This window comes from Fukomys damarensis, unplaced genomic scaffold (genome assembly GCF_012274545.1).
Source record: "Fukomys damarensis isolate Sample0158 unplaced genomic scaffold, DMR_v1.0_HiC HiC_scaffold_26, whole genome shotgun sequence".
Lineage (NCBI taxonomy): Eukaryota > Metazoa > Chordata > Mammalia > Rodentia > Bathyergidae > Fukomys > Fukomys damarensis.
In genome coordinates this window covers 4,369,367-4,390,757 of record NW_022900938.1, presented here as the reverse complement: position 1 = coordinate 4,390,757, position 21,391 = coordinate 4,369,367, and the positions used below count along the sequence as shown (strand labels likewise).

The following is a 21,391-nucleotide window of genomic DNA, read 5'->3' as shown; positions in this document are numbered from 1 at the left end:
CAGGCCGAGAAAGCATGACAGATGCAATTCTCATCCTGGAAGGGCTCAGATCCGAAAATAGGTATCGCTGAGGTGAGGAAAAGGGTAAGTCACTGCCTGAAACGTGTGAAGATTCTTGGTTCTTTCAGAGTCTGTGCTCCTTTACCAAGGGTGCTCTTCAGAAGCTGGTAGCAAAAACGTGTCACGCCCAGGTGAGGCAACTCCGCACTGCTACCTCCTGGCCCTTCCAGAAGGGGCTGCTGGATCCCCACATGCTCTCTACCGCCGCCGTCTTCCTACTCCATCGCCTCCTTCTGCTCTTTCCCGTCCCCTCCCTGGGCTCCGTACACTATGACCCTTCTTTGCATATGGGCCTTGGGGTTTAGGCCCTGCATGTAGAGCCAGACCCGTACTTTCCTCGACACCTAGGTTCCCAAAACATTTCTAGTACTTTTTTTTTTTACCAGGGATCAAACTCGGAACCTTGCATTTGTGAGGCAGGCAGTGGAACCACTGAGCTCAATCCCCCGACCCCATTTCTATTACTTTCTAATTCTTTCTTCCTGCGGCAAAGCATTTCTAAAAAATAATAATGACACATCAAGTGTAATATATTTCTGTAAAGAGGCTGAGGATGTCTACTGCAAGGATGATAAATAATTCTTGCTGGTGAGGGGTGTAGACGTTCCTAACAGGACCCACATAGGTGGAGGTGGTCATGGGCACCGTACAGGAACAGATGGAAAATTCCTGGTAGAATTTGCATGGAGAGCGCTAAATCTTGGAAATATTTCAGCAACATTTGAGAACATGTGTAACGTGGCGAAAAGTACATGAAATGGAGAAAAGGAATAACAGAACAGTCTATTCTTCTAATTTGGGGCCGTGATAAGGACTTGGACAGTTCAGAAAAGAAACAGCAATGGAAGAATTCTAATGAGACTGATTCCATGCTTAAAGCTGTTGCTCATGGACTATTCTTGGTAAAATGTATAAGTACCCACAGCCTTCACTTCCTTTGTAAAATATGGTTGACTGCCTCTCAACAGAGTAAGCTGTCAAAAATAACAAAACAATCTTGGAAATCATTAATAAAAGTCTCCTTAAGCAGTAACTTTCTTTCCTGAATCTTTTCAAAACTGTACTCGATATTTCCACAAATTTACTTTGACACTTTTTGTCCTAATGGAACAGAGCTGTCCTGCTTAGATACGGAGATAACTTTTCCCTTTGTCAACTGAAAAAAAAATTATTCGTGTCTACAAAATTCTAATTGTGGTCACTAGAACCTAAAATAAGATGTGTGGGGACATTTTCCTTTAAAAAAATAATGCAGTAGAGCTAAACTGCTCAAGAAAAAGATAGTAAATAAAGCCATGGTGATGAGACGGTGCTGAATCAGGTAAAAAGCCACGGGTTGATGACAAGCCACATCATTTACAAATTTATTTTACAGAAACAAATGCATTTAAATCACTATTCAAGCACTCTCCCACATACTCTTGGCGGGTACGGTGTAAATTCACTGCTCATTTAGTGATAGCTCAGTTGATAAGCATGCTAATCAGGTGCACACAGGCAAGCCATCGCTTTGAGATGTACAAATACTTCCAGGCAACTACAGTGTGGCTTCCCTCGGCAGGGCACATATGTAGGAAAACACTGATCTTCTGCTGAGTCTGGTGACAACATTAGAGTCAATAAATGTTTAAAGTTAGCTGTTCAGTGGGGTTTACACATTCGGTGGCGATAAAACTCAGTGTTGTCCTGTTCAGAGGCTTTTTCTTTTTTGCTTGGTGTTTTAAAAATGCTGTCAGATGAGGTAATGTTTTATTGATCAGCCAATCCAACCACTTTTCGCCATGTATAAATAATTGCCAGGTGTTTCAGCAAATCCTAGTTGTAAAAGTGACTGGCGTCAACATTACTTGGTAAATTACTGTAATTCCTTACTCCACATTTTTCATATTTCAATTAACTTTTTCCCTGCACTGAGTACAAGGCCCTGAAATAAACACACAGTCAGAAATAGGTTTGTCATGCTCAAACGTTACTATTTCACAACGAGCCACCATGTTGGCACATAAGCTGTTAGGGAAATAACTTCATTGCTTTTTAATTGATCCTCACGCCTCTCTGACCATCATTAACAAGGCTCTTGTTACCAGCCGGCCTGCTGATAAACATCTTCACGTCATTAGCACTGCGCTGACAGCCAGGGGCTCACACCTCAGTTCCAGGGAGTGGAGAGAGGAAGAACTTTTCAGGGGTCCAGGAGACAGCTGGGGCCAGACACTCTCGGAGGTCAGGCGGATGGACACCTGGAGCCGTTCAGTAAGATTCCCGTGGAGAGAGGGACCCTGTGCCACTATTATCTATCGGCTGAGTTGGGGTCCAGGCAGCCCAGTTCCTGTGGATAAATACAGAACAGATGTGAGGTGAGTGCCTGTGTGGGCTGCGTGAAGGAGAATAGAGTTTCCATCACGAAATCTCCTTCCTAGATCCTGGAGATGGTAGAAAAAAATTTTTTAAAAAAGACCAGATTCTGTTAGTGGCATTTTAAGTGGGTATTCACAGCTGCTCTAGAAAATAATTGTGTGTGCCCATTATTTCAGGACAATAATCCTAGTGATGATTTTCTGAAAGTCCCCAAGTGTAAGATTCACCTAGGTATATAGAAGACACATGAGGTATAGATTTCACTGCTGACCACTTACTCAGTCTCCATGATCAAAGGTGGGATTTGAAAAGGATGAATTCTAGTCCCTCAGTGCCTTCTGCTGCTTTAGGATTGTGGTTACACATGGCTTTTTAAAACCAACATGTTGACTGTATTCAGAGAATAATTGGAATATTTCATTTTGGTTTGGTTCATAGTGATCCTTTTTAACCACCATCTTAGATTACGTTCCCTAATCATGCCAAATTAACTTAGGCTAAAGGATTAAAAGCAACAGACCAAAGTAGTTAACTGTAACATTTTAGAATAATTTGGGTTCTTCTTTGTTAAACAAAGAACACACACTATCTGAGTAAAGTCAGAAATTTTATATATTATTACAATCCTATACGAAAATCAGAACATGCGAAGATTCTTTTGTTTTTTTTTATTGAAGACAGACTTACTTTATAACTGACAGTTTTTTATTGATTCTCTTCACTACCTCATGTAAGAGAAATAGCCTAGCTTTTGACATTTGGCACACAAGGTTTCCTTTATCCATGTGAGATAAGTTACTCTGACAATATTGTGAGAGGAGCATGTTACATACTAAAAATTGCATGTTGTGAACCTTATTTATTAAACTTTATTTGGAAAATGTCGTGTCAGTTATATTTTATATATTTTTGTGTCTCAAGGAGAGAGGCTACAGGGTGTTTCAGTTCAACTTAAATGTTGTTTTCCATAAAACAATAATACAGTGGCACCTCAGTTCAGAACTTAACTTGTTCCGCCATTCTGGGGAGGATGGCTGAGTTTGTGTTTGTCACTTGATGCGAAGTTCACAAACAGAAGCAAAATTTTACCAAAGATTCTGTTTGCCAATTGAATTGTTCACAAACAGAAACACTAAAGAACTAAGGTACTACTATACTTGATACACTGGAGAAAAAACCCTTATGGTTGCTATGGTTGCTAACAAGAAACTGATTTATAAAGAATAAGGCAAAGTGTTCTGGGGTTGCTCTCTAACATTGTTTGTTTGTTTGTTTTTGGTACTGGGGATCGAACTTGGGTCCTTGCGTTTGAGAAGCAGGCGGCGGCAACCACTGAGCTAAATCCCGGGCCCTGGACTCTAACATCTTAACTACTACAGTAAAAGAAGAATGAGAGACCACTATTGCCATATGAGTGGTCAGGTGTTACTGTGCAGAAAGGAAAAGTCTGAAATTGTTTTGAAACTTTTATTGGGTCTTTGAGAACACACAAAAAAAAACTGCAGGTGATAGATTTTATGAATGATTCTAGAATTCCCTAGCAAATAAATGAATTAATTAATACTGTCTAACCTCAAACTATCCTGTCACTTCTACATTTAAAAAGTAAATTTTGTTGGGCATGATGGCACACACCTGTAATGTAAACACCCTTCAGGAAGCTGAGACAGGAGGATGACAAGTTTGAGACCAGCCCAGGCTACTTAATGAAACCCTGAATCAAAAAGTATAAAACAGTTTTTAAAGGGTTGGGTATATACCTCAGCAATAAGGTGTTTTCCTAGCATGTGTGAGGTGGTGAGCTCAATCCTTAGTACTACATGGGGAAAAAAAGTAAATCTCCACATGGTATATGCAAACTTCGAAATAGTATTCATCTCCGTTGTTGAGCTGCATTGAACATTTTTGATTAGAGAAAGCACATTCTTTAAATAATTTATCTCAATGTAATACAAGTAGACATCAATAAAGAAAATATTTTTCAAAAACAGTCTTCTTATGTCTATGAAAAAATAAAGCTCAATTTCCTAACAAATTAATTAAAGAATAACATCAAACACACTGTGCACCATAATCTGAAAAGAATGAGCCAAAACGTTAGAGTAAGACATACAAAAAAATGCTCTTATAAAAAAGAAACAAACAGATGATAGCACAAAACTCTTTTCAGTGAACTCAGAGGACCTAGCGGTATAAATAAGGACACTTTTAAACCTGGATTATTTTTTCTATGTCGTTATTATCCTTACACTTGAACTTTAAACTTTTTCTCTCTTCTTTGTCATTGGTGAATGTGGGGAAAATTGTAGCTACACAGTTTAATGTATTTCATTGTGATATGTGGGTGTAGAGCTAGACATTAAGCTGCATTACGTAGCTCGGAGTGGCTCCTTGCAAAGGGCTGTCCCGGGCTTCTTAGCACACACCCCGCATGCGGCGAGAAGAAAAGACTTGGATGAACAGGGAGAAAACCGAGGTGGTCTCCTTGCTGGAACTTCCTGAATTTCAAGATTGAAATGGAAACCTCGTGTTTATCATTAATGTTAGCTCTGTGTATATATCGAACCGGCTTCCTTTTAACACAGATAAAAACTTTTACAAACAAAAGGAGATGCCGGGCAGGTTATAATGCCAGCAAGCTCTGAACTGCACCTTTGAGAAGCCGGAAGTGTAAAGCGGGTGAGGCGGAAATACCGGGAGCGCCGAGCAGTGAGCGGGGAACAGGACGTGAGACCAGGTCCGAGGAAGCCTGGTGGGGGTCGGCGTGGCAGGTGAGTTCGGGACATTAACCCAGCAATAATCTGAAGCTGAGGAGGACGGAGCTCGCAGCCCTCGAGGTTACGGATCACGAGGGCGTGCTCCAACCGTGCAAGGCCTGGCCCTGGGCTGCAGGCGGGAGGGGGCCCTGGCCCGGGTCTCGGTCTGCGGCTTCCGCCTCCGGGAAGGCGGATGCGAGAGCCCTTCTGGTGAATGTCTGCAAGTTATGGTCCTCTTTGGCTGTTCCGTTTTAAAAGAACGGAATGACACAGAGGAGATGCGTTTTCTAGCAAGGTTCGCGCCAGCCTGGGACCTGGAGCCCAAGGGACAGCGAGGCCGGCTGCAAGGCCGTGCGGAGGCAGAGCCGGGCTGTCCTCGGGGAACCCGGGGCCTGGGCCGGGCCGTTCCCGCCCCCCAGACTCAGCTGCCTCGGTCCGGCCAGGGTCCTCATTCGGGAGGATGATCTTAGATAAATTGAGAGCTGCCTTTTGCTTGTTTTGTTTGCTATCCGCTTGCAGAGCACTGGGGAAGTAGAAAGTTCAGACAGCTGAGTAGAACTTGGGGCGACTGCTTGAAATCCGAAGATGGTGAGGTGAACTGCATTCCTAAGCCTTTTAAGGTAGTCATTAGCGAGCATATTGCCGCCAGGGCAGGTAAAATTCATCTCATTAATTTTAATTGGGGAAAGTCATCTTTACTTCCTTTTCCTAAAGCCCACACTTCATTCCACGGTTTAATTATGTTATTAATGTCCCTCCCCACAAAAGCAGCTCATCTCTTCCCGGTGTGCTAATAAGCGTCTCGCAATGGTTCACCCACGGCTTCCCAGCTGTTTTCGTGCCCTTAATCCCCCACGCTGGCCCTCTTCTCAGCAAATGAGCTCACTTTCTGTCATGGAGGAGCTGCAAAGCCATTTAGCACAAACGGCCTCCTCTGTCCTCTTTCCCTAATGAAGTCTTGGGCAGAGAGGGCTTTCGGCCTAGAGCTGGCCTGGCTCCCCACTTCTCCAGGCACGGTGGGGAGCAGAAATGCCAGCCCTGCCTGACGGGGCCTCCTGCAAGCGCGGAGTCTCTGGCCTGAGCGAGAAAGGCGGACTGAGGAAGACGCCAGGGCGCGGGCACACATCCACTCCTGTCCTGGGTCCCCCTCAGCCGCATGGCCCCCAAGACTGTCTCCCTGGGACCATCTTCTCCTTGTAACGTGTCCGTGTCCTCCTCCCTGTCGGCTTCTCCAATGATCGTAGCTTTTTCTACCTCGTCCTTTTTGCTACCTTCTCTTCACACCGGTTTTCACTTAAATACTTTATACTCTCAGAGATGCATAGCATATCCTCGCCTTGCGTTGGTGTTCTTAGCAGCTTTTCATGCTGATGCCCCCGCTTTGACCTCCACGCCCACCCCTCGGCTGAAGGGCTCCATCTCGCGCCTCCTGCCTCCACACCCTTGTAACTGTTCATGCTGTCCGCGTTCCCTGACGCTTCCTCGCACGGCTGCGGGGACCTGAGGCCTCCCGAGGACCTGGTGCCCAGCGTGGGCTCCTTCCTCTCTCCTGATCTCAGTTGTGGTTGAAGAATTAGTGGGGAGGATGCTGAACACGAGAGGCTTTGATCACGTTGGGCTTGGAATCCTGTCACTGCGGCATTTGAGGGTGATCAGAATGAAATCCAGAAGGTGTGCACATATTTATTCAAAACAAAGGGAAGAAAGAAACATAAGGAGCTGCCCTGGGGGCCAGAATAACCCCTACCAGATTCTGTGGACGCCGTCTTCTAAGCGAGCCAACGAAATGTGCCCAACAGCTCTTGGATTTTCTTTTCCTGATTGGGGATTTGCGTACTGTAATTATTCCTTTCATGGAGGGGTTTGTCCGCCGAGTTCTCCCTCCCCCGATTTGGTAAAAGAAACTTTTGCAATGGAAAAGTTATCAATCAGTACAGAAAGTAAACAAAGAAAAACTATGACCCAGAATTCTTTCTTCTCAGAAAGAACAACTTCAGGGGTTCTTTTTTTTTTTTCTGGAGACAGGGTGTTGCTATATAGTTAGGCCGGCCTGGAGTATTCCAGGCTGACCTTGAACTCACAAAAGATCCTCCTGCCTCAGGCTCCACTGAGTGCTGGAATTATAGGCGTGCACTACCACACCTGACTGGGGTTCTTTTTTTTTTTTTTTAATTTTCACACCGAAGATGGATAGGTAGCTAGGAAGGGAGGCAGCAGGCAGACACCAGACAGACAGGTGTGTATAAAACACGGACTTTTTTGCTACTGTTTTGTTTACAAAGAATGAAGGCAGCTTGTTTGGTGCCCAGTGGTAGAACTCTTGCCTACAATGTGTGAGGCCCTAGGTTCACTACCTGAACCACAAGGAAGAATTAAAAAAGAGAAAAGGCCATTTTTTCAGGTCCTTAGGTTTTTCAGGTTTCTAGGTAAAAGCACAGGTGCATACATCATTTTTAATTTTTCAGTGTCATTCTAATGAATGACTAGGACATAATTTATTCCCACAAAATTGTCATTTTTTTCAGTATTTGACTCTTTTAAATGTTTAAATATGTAGACACCTTTACTCATTTATCATTTTACTATGACAAACTCTCAAAAGTAGAACATCCACAGCCAGGGCTGTGAGCATTTCGGTTGTGTGTGGGGCGGAGGCACCAATCAGAGCTCCAGGAGCTCTCCTTATTTCTCCTGACAGCTGCTAATATTTGCAGTGCCAGACTATGGTTATGAAAGTGCAGGGCTGGCTGCTTTCTTTGTTTAAAATTTTAGTATTTTGTTCATTATAGTTTTTTGCACTAATTTGCACCAAAACATCATTATTCCTTATCAATGAGTTTTGGGACATTGCATTAAAGTTCGTGCCTGAGGCAAAAAACTTGTCTTGCCCTAGTCCCAGTCTTGAATATGTAGTCTCACATTTTTAGAAAAGATGGATAAAATACTTGCTACTTTAACTTACATTTTTAAAATTTCTAACGAAGAAAGAAACTTTTCATGTTCAATGTAGATTTTCATATTTTATGTAGATTTCTTCCTCTAAACTGCTTGTTCGTGTTCATTTCTATGGGGTGTTGCCTTTTGCTTTGCAGTTGGTAGAAACTTCCTCTGCTCATCATAGAAGATTGTAATAATTTCCTCCACAGTTTATTTTTTAATTTTCCAAGGCTTTTTGGCATGTGTCTTTTCTACACAAAAGTTTGAAATTACATTATGTCATCATGATATGATTGCTAAGTCAAATATGGAAAACTCACCTTTTAGTTTTTCTCCCTTTTTGAAAATATTAGTCTTTCCTATCACTGGAACAAAATACCCAACACTTGCAGCTTAAAGGAGCAGAAATTGATTTTGGCTCATACTTTCGGTGGATTCTGATCATGGTCAGCGGGTTCCGAAGCAGAACTGGCCTGGCACATTGGCATGGTGGAGGAAAGCTACTTACAATGTAGCAGCCAGGAAGCAGAGAGAGAGAGAGGAGGAGACAGGGATGAGAATACACCCCTCCGGGTCATGCCCCCAGTGACCCACCCTTCCAACCAGGCCCCCTAGGAGATTTATGATGTGGGATATTCCTTATCTAAACCATAACATTCCTCCCTGGCTCCCAAAAGCCTCAAGCCCATCTCATTATGCAAAATGCATTTAGTCCATCTCTAAGAATTGCCAAGGTCTTAACAGTTTCCAAAGTGCTTAAAAGTCCAAGTCCAAAGTCTCTCTCTGAGACTCAAGGCAAATGCTTAGCTATGAGCTCATGTAAAAATCAAAAAGAAAGATAAACACTTCCAATATTTAACACAGGATAAATGTTCCCAGCCCAAGAAGGGGGAATAGGGGAAACAACAGGAATTAAACCATGCAAGAATGAAACCCAGCAAAGCAAACCTGAAGTCTTGTCTCTCCATGTCCAGCACCCAGGGCATTTGGGAAGACATGTGAGCTTCTAAAGATTTCAGCAGCCGCACTCCTGTGGCTTCCTGGTTGCAGCCCACAAGACCTCTGCCTTTGGCTGGCTGTACTCACTCAGCAAACCTTCCATATTCCTGGCATCTCGTTTCCTGGGGACTCCACCGCCTCTTCAGTCTTACTCGCACAGTATCACACACTGTCTTCTCGTGGACTCCTGGCAGGAACTACATTGCTGTCGTATGTGCTTTCCTGGCCTCATAGGCCTTTTCTTCTCAAATCCGAGTGGACACCTCCTGACCCCATAACTCTTGCCTTCTCCATGCCTGAAAAACCAACACTGCATAGGTGCTGCTAACATCAACCACCAGCTTCAGAAGTAGCTGAGCCCCCTTGGACCATGGCTCCTGCAGCCTCTGAGTTCTGAGATGGCTGAGCATGTGAAATGGATCCTGGGGAACCAGTTGACTAGGCACCCCTTCTAGAGCACAAAGGCCCAGGTCTCCGCAAGTGAAAACTTTATAGTTTTGCATCCTTGAGCCTGTGAAGGAAGAAGTCTGACCAATTTCTGACATGCCCTCAAGCCATCATTACTGTCGTCCTGGTGCAAAATATTTGTTTGGGATTTTTTTAATGATGCTAATATTATTAGCAGGTCACACTCTCCTTTATCACAACTTTACAAGTATTTTTTTCTGGCATGAAACTGTACATTTTTCAAGTCATTCAGCTCTGCTCTTTACTCCTGATTCTTACTGTAGATCTAGCTAAGAGCAGCCAGCAGGACCCATGTTTCAGCATGACTGATGGGAAGCCTTGAGATTTTCTCCACTAGATTAATGACTCCACCACACTTAATCTCCATGTCATACAGATTCGAGATGGGGGGGAAATGTAGACAAATTTTCTGCCTGGGCATAACACACATGGGCTGGAGTCCAAATCCCGAAGGAGTACTTGTTCCCATAGGAGCCTCTTGAGTCTGGTCATTACGTCCGCTTTTCCATCAGAGCTCTAGTCTTCTGAGCTCCGACCGGGACTGCACATCAAACTGCTCAGGGCTTCAGGGACTTCTCTATCCCTCATATCCAAGCCTTTCCGAACTCCTCCTGAAAACTGGTTGTAAATCCTCCTGAACCACGCAGTCAGTACAATGACAGCACTGCTCCACACTCCTGGTACGATTTCTGCATTAGTCATTTCCCCATTGCAGAGACAAAATACCTGACAACTTGCAAGAGGGGAGGTTTATTTTGGCTCTTGGATTTTAGATTTGGTGCAGGGTTGATTGGCTCCAAAGCAGAAATGGCAAGTCAGAGGGGCACAGTGGAAAAAAGGAAGCAGGGGACGGGGGAGCTGGGAACAAGAATTTACTCTTCCGGGTCACCCCTCTGTGATCACCTCCAACCAGGCCCCCTCCTAACATCACATTCAGCTGCTGAACTCGCCAGTGGACAAACCCTCAAGATTCAATCGCCCTCAAACAGATGAGATTCTGGGGACAACATTTTACATCCAAAGCATGATAAATATATGTTTCCTAAGAGGCCTTAAATACCAAGCCTTCACGCCTTCAAGGAAATCCTGTAACACAGGAGCCGCAGAGACTCCAAGGAGAACGGCAAGGTGGGAGGCTCCCTGGAAATGGGGAGCACTGATAGTTGGATCCATTACCTTTCCCCGCTCCATCCCACCCGCCTAGTCCTCTCCTGTCACTGAGCCTCACTGATTTCAGTGAAAAAAGAGAAGAATGCATCAACTCGAATGTAGATGGAGTTAAATATCTTACCACTTGTACCCTCAAGTGTGTAGGTTTGTGCTTGCTAAGTGATTAAATTTAACAATCTTTCCTTCTGTTTTTATTTCAACATTGTACTACAAAATGGCTTCCCTCTCTGGACATTTTTAAAATGTATATCCTTTTATTCTCCTAGTATTTTTTTTTTTTTTTTTTTTTTACTGGGGATCAAACTTCGTTCCTTGCATTTGCAAGGCAGAACCACTGAGCTGAATCCCCTTCCTAGTACTTTTTAAATTATGCAGTTTAGTTTTTCTAGTACTACTTTCAATGATTCTATCTGTACTCTTACATTTTTAATTCATCCATGCATTTCTGTGTATTTTGTGTGTAGAACGTAACTTAAAATCTGTTTCCCGAATGGTTAATTCTGACCTCTACCACAAGTGCAACTTAGAAATGGAATAAACTGGACCCCCAAGAGGGAAAGCCAGGAGCTGTCACTTTTTAACCTTTCTTTCACACTGTCTGTCCCCCTCTTTTTGAATTCCTTTGCTCCTGTCTTCTCATTAAATTCCACACAGTAGAAAAATGATTTTTCTAAAAGGCAAATCTGCTGCTGCCGTAATCGTTTCTGACAAATACTTGAAGGGTTACATTGTAGTAGAGGAGCCTGCTCGGTGGGGCAGAACCAGGATTCCTGGTAAGAAAGCTCAGTGCAAATTTAAATTGTCAAATGGTGAAGTGTCCTGACTTGTGAGGAATTAATTCCTTCTTTTGGTTCTCTGCCTGTGAAAATAACTTCATGCTGGAAGACTACTTATCTGAAATGTCGTGGGAGAGACCCTCATGGGAAGGGAGTTGGAATAGATAAGTTTAAGTTTCCACCATTGTGCTCTATGTGTGGAGTTCTGTTCAAGCAGAGCTCAAAATATAACAAACAAAGGGAAAAAGATCTATAAGTACGGGGCTAGATCTTGTCTGTCTAAACATATCCTCTTTTTCTTGTTAAAATAGTGCAAAACACTGTAGGATCATTTTGGATGGTTTTTTCATAGCACCAAATTTTGAGGTCTACAAAGTACTGTGTTTATTTAATGGTTTTATAATAATGAGATTGAATTGTCTGGATATCTAAGACATTTCTTTAAAAATTATAAGTGTTTGGGCTGGGGATTTCGCTCAGTGGTGCTGTGCCTGCCTTGCAAGTGCAAGGTCCTGAGTTCGATCCTGATATCAGAATAAAAAATATTACGTGTTTCCTTTATATTTGGTATAATATTTTATTATAAGACAATTTTTATCGAAGATCAACATATATTCTGTAGCTCAGTTTTAAATATCTAATTAATTGTGATTTATAGGCCAAAATATATTGGCCAGAATTCAACCTTAACATAACTCATTACAGAGAATTATCTCTTTTTGTATGGCGTGATGTTCATAGACCAAAGTCTCAGGTTTTTTTTAATTGAAATAAAATGTTCATTACGCTTTTCTACAGTAGCGGGGCACTGAGGGGGCAGGAAAGCACTGAGGTGACTGACATGTTAGGATGAAGGCCACAGAAGGAAGCCCAGGGCCTCGTGCCTTAACTTGGTTATTATTGAATGTTTCCCTTCAGGAACATTACATTAATTTTCAATTTCAGAAAGAAAATTACTTTTTCAGCGCTGAGAACAGGATGCCAACGAGGCCCATCCCAAGCTGGGCCCTGCCAGATGCCCAGAGATGTACCCGATAGGTAATTCCCTGCCTCGTCTCGTGGGTGGAAACACAATTTGGTGTGAAATGAATTTCTGCAGATGCTATTTTGATACCTGTGTGATCGAGCCCTGACCCACAGGGCCCAGTGGGCTGAACCAGGGTTTTTAATGTGTGGCAATGGTAGCGTCCTACGTCTTCTACAGAAACGTTTTCAGTTATTTTAGTTATTTTTTCTGTGTATTTTTAATAGCTAGGGTAAAATACGTGTTAGAGCTTCGTAGATGAGAGAAGGCAGCAGGAGAACAGGTTCGTCTACTTGGCCAGCGTCTGGGCATCTACTTCAGGCTGATACCCTCGGCCTCCTTCCTCCTGGGGCAGCTGACTCACTTGCGTTTTATCCAAATCGAATAATAAACTCTGTACCTCACACAGTGGGAGACGAGCGCACGTCGGGTCGTTTAGATGCTTAAATATTTACTTACTTTGGAACCTTTCTGCATTTTAGCTCCTGCTGGGGCCTGTTTCCTTGAACACTGTGCTCTCTATACCACCTTAGAGACGGTGCACGCTGTTCCTTCCCTCGCTCTTCTCTTCCTGGCACCGCAGAACTCTCCTAAATGCTGCTTTACTTTCTCCACCTCACTCACTGGACCCGTACCTTGCGACTTCCGCCTCTTCCCCAAGGTCAAAACGACCACGGAAGGGAAATGTTTTGAATCAACTCAACATGGATGCATCCGTCCCATGACTAAAGCCAGAGTGAGAACCTCCGGAAGTGCTTCAGACAGGTGGCAGAACAGTGGGATGGGTGGGTTCACCGCGAGGGGGGATTGGTGTCAATGTGTCTTCTCCTGTAGCAAAGTTTTTGAAAGTAAACATTCACTGCAATTTTCGATCACTCGGTGCACCAGGGCTTTCCTTACGTAGCTACATCCCGACAAAAGCTCTCATTTTCACTTTATATCACACGTCCCGGCAGAGGCTCAGTTCCTACCCAGAGCTAAAGGACACTTAAATAATTTATTTGCGGGTACAGAAGTTTATCCTTACCTCCTGTCGATCCTTCTCCATCAATCAGATGAGTCCCTAACTAAACAGAAGGGATTTTCACCAACAGGCATTGTGGAATCAAGAATGAAAATTAATTCCATAGACAATGACCTTCTTCTGAAAATGCTTCCATAGCCAAGGTCTGAAGTCCATCATGCCACAAGATGCGCGCACTTGATTTAAGAGAAGCCTCTCTTTCTATTAGCGTGCCGCTTGCTGTCGAATGGGAACTCAGGGGGAAAGAGTTGGTCGGAGAGCAAGGGTTCTCAGCGTCTTTCCAAATGAAGAGGCCCAGGACCTTTAAAAGGAAGTCGGTCTCCCCTCTCCCTCTCCCCTCAACCCTTCCACCCCCAGAGAAAGTTAGGGATGCCCATGGCTCCCTGACTGGAATGACAGTATCCCCAGCCCCACGCTCCCCATGATCTGCACTGGGATCCAGGGTCCCAGATTAGAAGCGCTGGAGCTTGTTTGACCACCTACCCGCCCAGCTCACAGGTGTTCACTTTCTTTCAGTGGCTCTACAATAACTCTGAGGAGGTGGAACTATTCTTTTCCCTGAGATCCAGCAATACTGCAGGAGTTTACCCAAGGAAAATTTCAGCTTAGTGCTACAAATGAGATTTAGAATTGTATTTCCTGACTTCAGATTCAGAGCTGTCTCACCTCTTTCCTCCTCTGCCCCTCAGGGAAGTGCTACAGACGATGGCAGTGTTTGTTCGGTGTGGGCTGAGCCCTGCAGGTAAGTGCTATAATCTTCAAACTAGACTCTTCTCGTTTGCCTGCCACTGCAAACACGCTGTAACCTCATCACCCCCCAAGGAAATCTGTCACTGACTAGAAAGAAACCAGTTTACAAACAAAAAGAACCCTTCCCGGTCTTTACCAGCAATTAAAGTAATTTTTCTCCAGCAACATTTAGTCAGCAACTAAGCCATACTGCTCTGCCTTTGAAACACGCTTTTGATTAAATAAAACTCTAAACAGTATCCATGCATTCAATGAAGAATTTCTAACTTTAGCTGAACAGAACACCTCAGTGGAGATCCTTTCTCAGCCTAAGTAATTCACCATCTGGCTGAGCGCCTCCAAAGGATTAAATATATCACACGAATATTGCTTTCGGTTCAGGGCCAGGGCGATTAGATCGCAGGAGAGCACAGGGAAGGACTCAGAAGATCAAAGCCAGAACACTGGTAGCCAGTCAGGGAAGCTCTGGCCACACAGTTATCCTCAGGGTCTGGATGGTCAGCACTTGTGTGGAGTTGCAAATAAGCAGCTCAGTCTTGACTTCAGAAAGTACTGGGAGACCTGTTTATCCCGGGTCTTTATGCTTTGGGCCACTAACAGGATTTTGGAATTAACTCTCATCCCCAGGAAGGGAAAGACATCACAGGTTTTGCCCTAAAAATAGCTAGAATCCAGGTGTGCAACTCATGTGAGGCTCTCTATAGTTTGACATTTTCGTCTTTAGAAAGGATTAGACATCTTTCTCTATAAGGAGGGTTCAGATCGTGTCCACATTTGTGTTCCTCCTTCCTGTTACTCAGGGGAACTGAGAGGTGTCCGTGACCAGACTTCCTTCCCAGTCAGACTTCCCATGTCACCTTCCAGCTTCCTGACCTCAGTCATTATGAAAAGAAATAAAAGTGGTAAAAATCTGCAGAATAAAATATCATTTACAATCAACTTAGCGTGCTGTACAGTGCGTAATAAGTGTTCCATAAAATTTAGCACTATTGTCAGTGACCTGGAATCTAGCAAGGTATTAACCAATCTCACCCACGTCTGTGATTGGCAGGGAAAAACACAGATGGACAACGGACCTATCCAATGACAACCCCCTGGATAGTGGCGTACAAACAGAACAGTGAGAAATGACTGAAAGGACTTTCCAGGGCTGTACTTTAGGACACTGGTCTCTTCCAATCAATCTTTTTGTCAGCGCCTTGATGGACAATTTGTCATATGTAAAAACAACTTCACATGTCTAGCATCAGTCCCTGAATGGCCTTTTCTCCATTTCCTACTAAAATATCCATGAAAAGTAACGTTACCACAGTATCAAACACTCCTACATGATCGATGGGTTGTGGGAATTCCAGATTACTTCACACTATCACTATGTCTTAGGAGGCATCTACAGTCACATCTTGCAATCAGTGCTAGCTTGAAACAGATTCTTTTATGTTTGATTAGAATTATTGACCACTGACAGCACACTCAGCACTGTCTAGGAACTTGGGACCTATTGGTGCACAAAACAAAAATTCCCATCTTTGCAGAGTGTGGAGACAGAGGAGATAGCAACCATAATTAGTAAATACAATGCTTGATGTTTACATGGTCTTAAGCACTGTGGAGTAAAACAGGGGCGAGAAAGGAACATTGGCAGAGACTAGGAACGGTGGTGGTGAACCTATGGCACGCGTGCCGCAGCATGCTGTCTGCGTCATTGAAAACCCTGAAAGGTTCGCCATCCATGGGCGCTCGGGAAGGGCTTGAAGGAAACGAAGGCCTTGATTATTCCAACTTTCCCCTGGGGAAGCATTCCAGGTACAAAACAGAGCTAGAACAATTCCAAAGTGGGAAGAGAGAAGGAAACCAGAGAGATCCTCCCCGCCCTGCCTAGCCCTAAGCAAAAAAAGAAATAAGAGCGTGCCTCTGGCTGCTCACTGAATGTCCCCCAGAGGCCCACATGGTCTGGGGGGGGGACTTTACAGGAGACCCTCAGGGGAGGGAGCAGAGGTGGCTTGTGTGCGGTCTTCTGTGACTTATAAAACCACCAAGCCTGGCCCGCCCACTTTCTCTGTGCACAAGCTCCGCTGTCCCTTTGCTCCTGCCCATGCTCCAGCCATCAGCGGTGGAAGTAGCAATGGGCCTTGAGCCTCCAGCCGTGGAGCTAAGAAACCTTTCATCTCCATAAGTCAGTTGACTCAGGTATTTCATTGTAGTAACACACAACAGAAGAAACATAACGTCACCCTGAATAACTGTCAAAATCAGAGAAGCCAAAATGAGTGAGATGACCTATGGAAAATAAAATACAGTAGTGCAGTTGAGTATTTTAAGGGAAGCACTCACTAAATACAAAGACAGCTTCGCAATGCAGGAGCTAAAGGCACCTGGGGATTTGAGCTGGTTTTTAAATCCATTTGGACTCAACGCTGGGAGTGGGTACCAAACAGCCCTGATGTTAGAGTACAAAATGCACACCTGGGTGGATGCTAACGTTAGAGACGAGCTGCCTGGTGTCTGTTTTGTTTTGTTTTGGTACTGGAGATGGAACTCAGGACCTTGCACTTACAAGGCAGGCACGGTGCCACTGAGCTAAATCCCTGGCCTTGTCTGGTGTCTGAGAAAGTTTTATGAGACTGAAACAGAGTGGGAAACGGAAGGCAAACTAGTTGAGACGAAGAAAACATTCAGTTGTAAGTATGCACATGAGACACTTTCAGCCAGTTTTGCTCATAAATCCTCACATATCCGGAGGTGATTATGAGGAGGAGGAGGAGGAAGACTGCTGTGATTGTTATTATTACTGTTATTGCCTCCTTGTTCTTTGTCGTCTCTCCTTTTAACCCAAAGACTGGAATGCAGAGCTGGAGCCGTGTGCTTCTTCCTGTCTGTGTTTGTCTCCTCTGTTTAGCTCTCATTGCCCTCACCTCCCTGTGCTCTCCCTTCTACTTCAGGAATTGGTGAACATGATTCAAAAGCTATCAGGTGAGCGTCAAGAAAAGCAATGACACAGGGCAAGGGAGGACGCAGAGAGAGAAAGAAGAATAAAAGCCCGCAGCCGGGAAATGGGAGTTACATGCACATCGTGATCCGTCGTTCCCTTTCTAGGTATGTTTTTTATGAATCTGCTCATGTCCAGATGGAAGCATGTAGGAAGATATTTATAGTATTGTTTGTGAGGTTTACACTTTTTTAATTTTTTTGGTACCGGGGATCGAACTCGGGTCCTTGTGCTTGCAAGGCAGGCAGCAGAACCGCTGAGCTAAATCCCCAGCCCAGATTTAAAATTTTTAATAGAATCAAAGGTCCACCAATAGAAACATAAATAAGCAGAAAAGCAAAATGAGTGAACTAGATTCACACAGTGGCATATATTTCACCAAAAATAAGTTTTCCGAAAAAAACAAAACAAAACTTGATGTGGAAAAGTATAAATAAATGTCATCACATCTGTGAGGATGAATCCATGTGATCTTTTCTGGGGAACTGGTAACATCCTTCACAGAGATGAGTAGATAGGCAAAGATATCTGGGAAAACTTTCCAGTGTGTTTTCAGGTTTATTTTCACTCACCACTTAGGGTGACCCCCACGGTGGCCTGATATAAACATTCTCACCCACGCACTGTGGTCCAGTTAAGACCAGTCCTCTAACACACTTCGCTAATTGGAATTTAATTCTCCTTCCTCTTGTTCTCAGCCCCTCCTTAGTCACAATGTTGGAGTATCCGTGAAATCACGTCATGGGTACTGGCCCCCTGCTAATGCCTCTGGAGCCCCGAGTTTCACCCTTCTTGCTTGGATTCCTCAGCACCTGACATAGGTGTCAGTCCCCGGGAAGCACCCAGTGGATGCTTGTTTTTTCCGCCGTAACCCAGCCCTTGCTTGTCAGAAAGCTGTGTGATATCTAGACCTCATGTCGGCTGCAGCCAATGTCTTTTACTTTCCATTCTCTTAAAACCAGCTGGTGGTGCGGCCATCAGACCTAACCCACTTCTCAGTCGATGCCCTGTCCTTTCCTCTCACATGGCCGACTTCTCCTGACCAGAAGTACCCGGCAGCTCTTTCCTGAAATAGCTCTCAGCCTCATGCTTTTGTTCTGTAGGTGTGTGCGCCGGCGTGTGTGTGTGTTCCTACTTTCAAACCAACTTCCATCATCTTCACTAAAAACTATAAAATATAAACGAGAAGCTAGGGCCAGGGATGTAGCTCATTGGTTCCACCGCCTGTCTCACAACCGCAAGGTCCTGAGTTGGAGCCCTGGTACCCCAAAATAAATACATAGATAAATCACTGGGACACCGAGAGAGGGGTGTGGGGCCCAGCCTGAGAACCTGGGAAGCTCTGGTTCTTCCAGACCTTGACACGGAATAAGTTAAAGTAGGCACCGGAAAGTCTATGTTCTTTCTGTGTTCAGGGTGAGATTCTTATGTGAAGCAAGTACCCCTTTCAAGAGACCCTGGAATACGCAGGCCAGGTTCCTTGAAAGAGGTAAACATAGATTTGCCTTCAAGCTCTATCTGTGTTGCAAAAAATATGACTTTTACTTAAATTCTGTTCATGCAGCTTTAAGGTGGCTGGTGGGATGGGGCGGCCAGATGCAGCATGCAGGAGAGAAAACAGATCTAGCCGGTAACCCATAGCAACCATCCCAGCTCTCCCACGGCACTTCCCAAAATAATTGAGAATTTAGCCATCACTTTTTCAATATTACTTCAATATCGCACAGGTTTATTTGTGTGGGAGAGATGAAAGAAAGGAAAAGGTGCTAACAAAGAACAAAGAAACCAAACCACCAAACCGATAAAAGCTCTTGTTCAGAACGCCCTGTCTTTAACCGTCAGTGTCACGGACCTGCATCCCATAATACGTCTGCAAAGCAGAAATGCTAGCATCGGCCATGTGTTCCTGTGATAAACATGCTTTGAACAACTAGGATTAAGACACAGCATAAATACAGCACAGCGCTATTTTCCCTAACATCTTTCAAAGCCTCCTAAAATTTTTAATCCATTTGAAAATAATTGCTTAATTACATGAAAAGACGTGAACACCTAAGGAAAATAAGAGTTGACAGCCTGTGGGAGAAGACACGCAGAGCTGGCCCAAGACCTTACAGACGGAATAAATGGGGCCATAAACGTGGAGCCTGAGGTCGGGTTGAGCTCAATCTGAAGGTTTTTCCAACTGTAAGGAAAATTTGGCCTTGTTTTATGAGATGAAAAGGCCATAAAACATACAGCTCTTACACAACTCAGTACTCAGAGTGCTGCTGCTCTCGGCAATTATCCCGTGTGCTACCGGACCCGGTGAATGCAGGGGCTGCCCGGGGCCACTGTAAAACACAGTAAAGTGCTGGCTCTTTAAATGAAACAGCCAGGGCCGGGGATTTAGCTCAGTGGTTCCGCTGCCTGCCTCACCAGAACAAGGTCCTGAGTTCGATCCCGAGTACAAAAAAAAACAAAAGAAATAAATGACGGTAGTCAGGTGCAGGGTTGAGTTAGGAACAGCGCCTGCCTTAGAATTCAGTGGTCTCATCAGCAAGCCACTGAAGCAGAACCACAGGAAAGACTCACGTTTGCTTTCTCCACTTCGTACCACATTTGTTTTTCAGGTAAATCTTCAAGTGGCCCTAATCGTGGGTGACTCTAAGTCTGTGTCACATTCCGCGCTCTTCCCCAAACCTCATCTTCTTTAATGTCTCTGCAACGTAATGAATCACTTCTAAAATACCTCGAGCATCTGCCAGAAAGCAGGCAGGACTCACCAGCCGCCAGACCCGTATCCTGCGAGGGCCTTTCACACACCCTGAAGACCCTTCACTCGCTCTTGTCCATTCCATCATTGTCTCTATGAATCCCCTCTGGGCTCCCAAAACTAAAGGTCAACCCTGAGCTCTCTCAGGCCTGTACATTCACATTTCTAAAGCTTCCCCTGATACCAGCTGTCAACTCAGAATGACTCTGAACACCCGACTTGGGAATCACAGTGCTGAGTGCTACGTCCTGGTGTGGCGCTGACTGCAATCAGATCTTTCTTTCTACACCTTGTCATAGCTCTCTTTGTGGTGCCTTGCCTCACCTTGGCTCTCTGAATTTCCCTGCTGCAGCCTGCTGACTCTTCTCCGACCCTCTCCTGCTGGCAGGAGCACACTCTGCTTGCCTTACAGTCTTCCCCGCCGTGGCCTCTCTGCGCACACAGAGCCCCAGAGACCCTCTTCTTCAAGACCCCGCATAGCTGGCCGCCTGTCCCAGACCTGACCCCGTCCTTGGTGCAGATTTGCACACAGACCCTTGGGGTGGAGGCTGAGGGACTTGCTCACCACAGCACCCATCAGTGGCTGTGTGCAGCACCTCTGACGCAGCACCCCGGGGTTCAGTCTTCCCCGTGCCTCCCTTAGAATTTCTCTCCCTCATGGCAAGAATTTCTCTATGACATAGTTACAGATTGATTCAATCCTGAAATACACTCGAGATGGTGCAGGAACTGTGGGCCCATCCTCAGAGAGAAACCAGCCTGGCAGCTGCGTGCAGTGTTGGCACAGCGTTCTCTATGTTAGCGCCACAGGGTAGAGCCGAGATTCTGCTGCCCCATCTCTTCAGTCGGCTTTGCCCCCCCCTCCACAGTGGCTCTGTTATTTATTTGTGGCACAGTTGGGTTTGCAAGTGCTTTTCTCATAACAGTTTCCACGCTGGGAAGCATATCTCCTCAAGAAAACTTAAGATTTCCTGAAAATGTGCCTGTTCTAAGAATCCCTTCCCCAGGGGGATACTTAGTTTATTTGAAACCACATCAAGAAGGGCTCCAGATATTTCTGTGAAGGGCCATGTCCCATGCGTTCCCTGAGGTAACAGGGGTCCAGCCAGTGCCACCGCAGGAATTAATATGGTGACAAGGCAGAGGTCGGTCTTCCGGAGGAAGGAGTTACTCTTCCTGCAAACTTGCACCTTGGCATCCATTTTATGGCCAGGCCTGAGTAGAACAGTCCAAATTCTCAGGTCCTCCTCCTTCTACCTCCAGCACAACAAAAAAGCCTCCTCCTCCTACTCCTCCTACTCCTCCTCCTCCTCCTCCTCCTCCTC

General features: G+C 44.8%; 1 protein-coding gene across 1 annotated transcript in view; it reads right to left on the bottom strand.

The window, feature by feature from the left end:
- Positions 1 to 1,489: 1,489 nt before the first annotated feature.
- Positions 1,490 to 21,391, bottom strand: part of LOC104867571 — a 25,668-nt gene continuing 5,766 nt past the window's right edge. Inside the window, exon 3 of the mRNA XM_010631991.1 lies at positions 1,490 to 2,389. The gene's annotated coding sequence lies outside the window, so the exon portion shown is untranslated. The remainder of the gene's footprint in view (positions 2,390 to 21,391) is intronic.